Source organism: Mya arenaria, chromosome 2 (genome assembly GCF_026914265.1).
Source record: "Mya arenaria isolate MELC-2E11 chromosome 2, ASM2691426v1".
NCBI lineage: Eukaryota > Metazoa > Mollusca > Bivalvia > Myida > Myidae > Mya > Mya arenaria.
Window position 1 is genome coordinate 19,175,897 of NC_069123.1, and position 7,991 is coordinate 19,183,887.

The following is a 7,991-nucleotide window of genomic DNA, read 5'->3' on the forward strand; positions in this document are numbered from 1 at the left end:
CGCAGTTTTCTTACATGACATTAAAACAACTTGACATTTGTAAACTGTATGTGTCATATACGTGACAAATTGTAATGCTCATACATCTTACCAATTTTGCATAACTTACATGAAAAAATATGTCTACACGTTTTTAAAATCTTTCATTATAGTTAAATTTTGAGCAACATTCTGCAATCAGTGAATTCAAGTAACTTCATTGAATGTTCGTAATACTTTAAAGATGTACTCTTACTCCCAAATATGATTTACCACAAAAAATACAAATGTTTTAATAAACCAAAAGAGGATAAATAAACGCCGAAAACAATTGTTCGTATAAAGGATACCGAGTGTAGACGCAGACAACACGGTATTTCTACCTTATGAGACCAAAATATATCACAGGAAATCTTTAGTATTCACCAATCTCAGAAAACTGCGTGTTAAAATATTAAATACACTATTACAATCTTGTTATCAGTAAATAATATTTTCCAAAAATATATTATTGCGTAAGTTTCAAAAGTAAAAGGTTTGTCACTCAAAAACTATGTTTGTTATACATGTGTGTGTGTATTGATTTTGAATAAGAGTGTCACTTTAACCGATATACTCGTAATATAGCAATATCCTGTTCAAGCCTGTATCAGATTCATCTTCAAATACGATGTCAGTCATATTATCAAGCTACACTTCCCTCGTTACTCTTTTCCGAGTCACTGTTATTTTCTTCTTCCCCAGTACACAAACTTTTAATAACTTCTTGTGAAACAATCTTACCACATGTCCACACGTTTTCGATACTACTTAGCACTTTTATCCAACCACTTCATTTTATATCTCAAAGTTGTAGTGGGTAAATTTCATGGACGTATTGCCAGACGTACAATTGGTAGTTGACCATGCATTTTAAGGGGTGCTCTACAACTCATGTTGATACTGTTATATGAGTCTAGAGAGAAAGCTTGAGAACCTAGGTGTTTTTGCAGAATGTGTCATATCTCAATTTGATCACCTGTGTATATTTTGGTTTACCATCCAGCAGACAAAGCATTCGATTATTTCAAGAATGTGACAAAGCTTAGACTGTGAACCCATATGGAATTGGTAATAGTCCTTTTCTAGGATTAAGAAGGGCTCCATTGTTCTATAACACCTTGTGAAGCTATGAATGCCTAATATTACTGAACAAAATATTCTCCTTTGTTTCGACCAATTTCATTTCCAAAGAAAAATCGCCGCTTGTTTTCCTACACCAGTATAAAAAAACCCTGAAATACCTCGCTCAAACCTTTACGACATCTGGAGATCTAACAATGGACGTTTTAATGCCTGCCTCTTGTTAGGATGAAAACAATGCCTTCTTTTGAAGTATTTCAACATTGGCACCTTCAAGCCAAGATGTCAATTTTCACTTGGTCGAAAAGTAATCATGACATTATTAAGGTTACTAGTATGCCATTGTTGCCTATAAAAGCTATCCATCCGTAGGAGTTCTAGTTTCGGGGATGTTGGGGCAGTTTTTTTTTGCATTCAACTTTCTTGAGCAGGGTAATTAACCAGCTTTCCGAATGTATCAGGTATCAGGTTGAAGTGTTGCATTGCCTACAAATGTATGTGCAACATGGTTTTAAAGCCATTCTATCAGCAGTTTCTAAGGACCATGCAACTTGACCATAGGAAAAGGGCAGTTTTGTTCACAATTGGATTCTAAATGACCAATTCCATAGTTTCCTAGCCCGTTCCATGAGCACAATTTTACATCTAATTTATCTTACAAAATTTAGTTCTTCCACTTATTTATAAATTGCTGTTTATGTTTGTAAACTGTATTTTAATAAATTTTCACGCTGTATTCAGTATGAATTAAACATATCTATTTTTATGCCTTTATACAAGTTCTGTTGAACAAATACATATGTTTTTTATATTATTGTGTTTTAACATTTAATTGATTGCAACACTATTTGATTTTACGCATTTCCACATGAAACTTAACAACAAAAACATTCAAATCTTTTGTCTAAGTAACGTAATCATGGTTACGTACGTTTTATCACTGGTTCAAATTAGAAATAAAAATAGAATATAATGTGTGTATAACTAAAGCGATTAATGGTGTAAAGGGTATTCATAATTTACCTGCATCAATCGTTATTATGCAAATGCAAAATATAACTAAAAGTAACGTTAATTACACAATCGTTATCTGCACAGTCATAAAAAAGTTTAGGGATTTATTGATGAAATTGTCTAATACGTATTTAAGATATGGCATACCTCTTTCATCAAGCAAAATAACATGACTTTATTCGTATAAGCACTCTGTCTAACATATTATTTCTATAAAAACGTTGCTTTTTATGTTCGTTTTAACAGTAACGTAATTTAAACCAATTCGCGCGGTATCAATTATTAGAAAACCTTCATAGAACTTAAGAACGATGATTTACCAACTTTTATCTCATAAACGATCATTATACATGGAAAGAAAAAGTACAGATAAAACTTAAAAGTAACTACTTAGGGTAACGTAGATTAAAAGTCCGTTACTCACTTATGCCCCACCCCTCAGATCGTAAAAATATCTCATTTTGTGGCGTTTTGCTTAAGCTTTAAGAAAATCATAACCTTCAAAATTCACCTGGGGGGGGGGGGGGGGAGCAGGGTCAATTGGCAGCTTAAGGTCTATTGTCTAAATATACAAACCTCATCATAATCATAGTCCTGAACGTGCCGAAGGACTGAGAGATAGTATCTTAGGTGTAAGTACTGATTTTTTGGTCGCAAAGAATTGAGGAGGTGATTGCTAGATGCTGTTATCGCTTATTAAAATAACGTAGAAACGGAACATGACGTAATGTGTTAGAGCTTAGAACTATTGATGTTTGTAGTGCGCAAAAAGCTGCTCCAAACATGGTGGAAAAAATATTTATCCTGTATGCCTGCCTGCCTGCCTGCCTGCCCGCATGCCCGCATGCCCGCCTGCCTGTCTGTGAATACCGTATTTTCATTAAATGACCCTCTTCATTACTCTCGACACCCACTTTACCATTCCCCAAGTCCACAAACATCATCGGTGCCTTGCTTTTAAGAGAACAGTTAAGATAACCCGTTACTTCTTTTATTTGTGAAAAAATACTTTCGATTAGCGCTCCATACATAAACCAACTAGAAATAGCTCAGTGTGATAGCCTGTGTCAGGTCTTCCATGTTAACTGTATATCATCCAAACACCATATTCGGGCGTTGGGGCATACACCAAAAGCTGTGAGATGTCAAATATGCAAGGAGCTTCAATGATAAATATATAAACCTATGAACTGAAACAGAGGCTGATATACGTAGTGCTAGCTCAGAGCTGTCGTCAGTATTGTGACACATGTGTAAACCTGCGGATTTCATGACACAAGGTTAATGCATTGTCGAAAACGGAATGCATACAAATCCGAACAAGTTTATAACTAAACAGATCTACCCGTGGTTTATGGCAAACAGTGCGAATTAACACGGACTAAAACATAAGATGAAGCGTAGTCATTGTTTGAAATTACAACAGGGGAGCAGGTTACTCTATAAGGGATAGAAGTTGCCCATACAGCATTGTACACTGCAGCCAGTACATACTAACAAAATCACGAGTCCTTTTCATCAGCAATATAATCTATTGGTGTTTTCCAACATAATAATAATAGTGCATATGCATTAATAAAGACATATATTCAGTATGATATACACGTTATACTTCTACCATAGCAAAGATACGCAAAGGTTTCAAACTAGTAGGCAAAAATACTTCAAAATACAGTCTTCAGATATTTCATCTTCGATCAATGACCTTTGAATATTGAATAGGGCAGAAAGCAACCGCATTTTCTTGTCAATTTTTGTTACATATTTTATGTTCGGTAACAATTAAGCCTTTTGATGAATGCAAACTGAATGCGTCTTGGCTCAATTGTCTTTTGAACTGACAATTGCATTCTATTCCATCTCTTGTCTTATCTTATCTTTAAAATTTAGTCCAAGGCGAAACCTTCAGCGAGTCTTGCCAAAGTTGGAAATTGTTACAGGACAAGAGGTTTTGCAAATTGATGAACGTTTCTGGACTTCACACAATGTTACAGGACTTCACACAATGTTACAGGACTTCATGCAATGTTACAGGATTGAATAATTTTACGACATAACACAATTAATCGTATTGTTCTCAATTAGGCTTTCATTGATAAATTTCACAAAGCTTATAATTATGATGTCTTATGAATCTTACAAAAAATGATGAGAAAAAACACACATGAAAAATATAATTTCTACGTTTAAAAGTACGAGTAAAACGAAATAGAATGCAATTATTTCCCCCATGTTTATAATGTAATAACTTCCAGAATTCGTATATAATCATACAAATCGGTCCAATAACAAGGTGCCGTGTAAATTTAAGTTTATCACGATAGTTGAACACGTGATGTTTATCAACAGTCAGTTGGTCATGTGACCTCGAAAACTGACTTCTTTTCTAATCTGAAATGTCAGAGGAATGGCACATAATTCTTAAAATGGCAATAGTCCTCCAACAACCAACCTCAACAATCACTCGCCAAGAAAGTTCTATCACTCTGCATGATAAATCACACTGGCATAGAAAATCTGCCAGAAAATCTATATGTGCGCTTAGCCCACCACCCGCAAATGCTGAAAAATGTGCAGCATTCAACGATAGGTAATTCCATTGCTGTGGGAAATGACAAAATCTCACTTACAAAAGAAATGCATTCTCTCTTTGTCGGTGGTGCTCCATCGAATACGGACTCCATTGATATTGACATATTAAAATTCAAATACTTTGACTATAAACGTATTGAATAACTATTTTGGAGAAATATAATTTCCTACGTTTGAGTAAAATGAATTAGAATGTTTATGATGGAATAACCGTCAGGTGGCGTTTAGTAAGCACGGATGATTCATACGCACGAGTATTTAGTGCGCACATGAATGTAAAGGCATTCAGCTTTGGGGGAGCCGATACGTTCACATCGATTTAATTGATTGTTATTTTTTTATAAGCAAATGCTCATTGTGAAAGTTTTCGGTTATTATGCAATTTCATCATGTGAATGATCTATTTGTTTTCACTTGTCTTAAAATAACATAGCAATGTAATATTCACTTGTATAACTTGATTTAGTACTTATACATGAATCATGTAAATGATATATTTTCTAAACATCATTGTTAAGGAGCTTATGGGTGACGATGCCCGACATCTAATGGTACAAGACAAATCCTGTAAATCTGGATGCCAAACGGGCAGAGGTTTCTGAGTTTTCCCCGGAAGGAGGGTTTTATCTCAGTTTTTCCTCGGCCATTCGACCACGTCTGTAAGCTCCATTTTTGACAAGCAGGTCGTTATATAGACATACTTTGCTCATGTTGCAAGTGCATGCTGTATGTGTTCATCGGTTTCCCTAGTGCTTCTCTGAGAGTTAAAAAAAAAACAACTATAAAAAGTATTGATTTTGTTGGCGCCGCACTGAAGTGCGCGCCTATTATGGAATGGGAATTTATTTTAGTTAGTGGTAGGAGCGGTTTTTAAGTTGGTTGACAGTTGGGTTTTACTGTTATTTTATAATGATTAAAAAATGCAAATGGGTGGCGATTGCATGGGTGTTAAAACTGCTTTTAATGGTTGAATAGATAGTCTTCAATTTATCTTCAAAACATTATTTCGGAAGAATGACAAATAAGTTTAATAACTGTTCCCGATTCGGTAATTATGTGAATGGGAATAATTATGTTTTATGTTGTTTTGTTATGTTTACTGCATTGATAAACCATGAGGTAATCTTTATTCTTTAATCTAATCGATATTGGAATTAAATGTTCACCTAACTTTATTTGTTAATGTGTTGAAGGTGACATTAGTAAAATTTTATTACGATTGTCCCCGAGTTGTAACACATACCGGATGTTGCTATTTTTAGAAACAGAAGGTATTTCCCCGCTATTCATGGAATTTCTACATCGTACAGTAGTAGTTGGAAACTCGGGTGATGATTTTATCATGACTATACGTTTAGAATAAGTAAACACTTAAAGTGCACACTGACAGTTGATTACGATACACCTAACAATTTGAGTCATTACAGTAAAATATGGATTATAAGAGAATTATACGCGTAAGAGAAGATTTTCTGTCGAAAAAACGAATGTCAACAATCGGCATGGAACTGGGATATTCGTATCAAAGGGCTATGTATGTAAGTACATGTATCTTTGAGTAGTTTTGTACGTTGATGTGTTCAAAAATGTTTGTTTTTTAATTTATGTTTGGAATTCTTAAATCATTTTTATTTGCTAAATGTTAAGACAGCGTGTTAATATTTTTACATACATGTACTATAATTATATATTATTATAAATAGATATGTTACATCTACTTATGCACCAGTCAATTGTAACCACGCCCCCATGCCCCCCAGGTCGGGGGTATACCGGGGATAGCGGGGGAAAAGGACTGTGTTTCTACCTTCGAGGTGTCCCCGCAGTGCCGGATGAATGCGGTGGTGGGGTGTGGTAACCACGCCCCCCCCCCCCAGGTCCGAGGAACAGCTGGGACTTTGAAAACTTTCGGTCCAGCCAACCCCGGGTAAAATCCTCGTCCTGCGGGAACGAACTGATGGTCAAATCCCTGCCATATGCCCCCGCACCCCAGGGAGCCTAGGTAAGGCATATTCCCCGCTATATTTTGCTCGAAGACAAAACCACCGCATTCACCCGGCACTGCAGGGCCACCTGAAAGGTAAAAACACAGCCCGTTTCTCCGGCTATCCCCGGCATAACCCCGGACCTGGGGGGCCACAATTGACTGGTGCATTATGTACATGTTTCATATTTTTAAATGTACTTATGCACATTATTTATGTATATGATGTGAGTATGTGATCTTTTATTTGATAGTTTTATCTTAGAAAAATATGAGACTTAAAATTTTGTTTAAAAATGATGTGTTTTGGTATGTGACCTATTTGTAACATACCATAATACATGAACATACCCATTATTTGTTTACAAACTACATATTTTCAAAATAAACCTGTAAGAAAAGATATACATGGTTTCGGGCTGGAAGCCACGACAGCTGTGACACTAGCGACATTCATTTGCTTGGTGTAGGTCTCGTTAAAACCCTGTACTGTTGTGAATCATTATCAACCATATGCACAACAACTACACATTTGTGCTTACCAACTTACTCTTGGCTAAAACGGATATTAGTGCAGAATGTATAATTGATACATGTGCATTTGTCTTTGTCAACAAATTGGGGTTATGAAGAATTCCAGCCTGCATTAAATACTATGTTGGATCATTGAGACAGATTTGACATCCATGTCATCCACAAGGCAGTCACATCTGATAGAGATGATGTGAGTATTTCATATAAAACATATTTGAGTTGGTGTTTGTTGTTTTATAAACTCACTGTATTCAATAATCAAGTGGTGGTGGTGGTGGTGGTGGTGGAGATGATGATGATGATGATGATGATGATGATGATGATGATGATGATGATGATGAATTTTATTGATAAATTTAGTAATTTTCTTTATATATTATCTACATGTATGTATCAGCTTGTTGTTTTTTTTTTAAATAATGTCGAAAAATATTAAACTGTTTATATTTTATTTTGTATATGTATGGCATTATTATTATCTATACTAATAAGTTAGAAAGGCTTTTAAAGTACATTTTTTTCCTTTACAGCACTAAACATTCTAGATGGGTAAAGAACCTGAAGGGGCATGAAAACCAAGTCAGCTTTGACTCAGCATTGAGTAATTATCATCTGTGCACACACTACAAGTACAAACGCATGGGAACAGACCAAACTTCAAATGTTGAAGAGTGAAGACTTATTGTGAAAAATTTTAAATGTGAGAATACCATTGACAAAATAAAACAAATAGACATCGATTACCTACAGAGACTGTTTACATGTT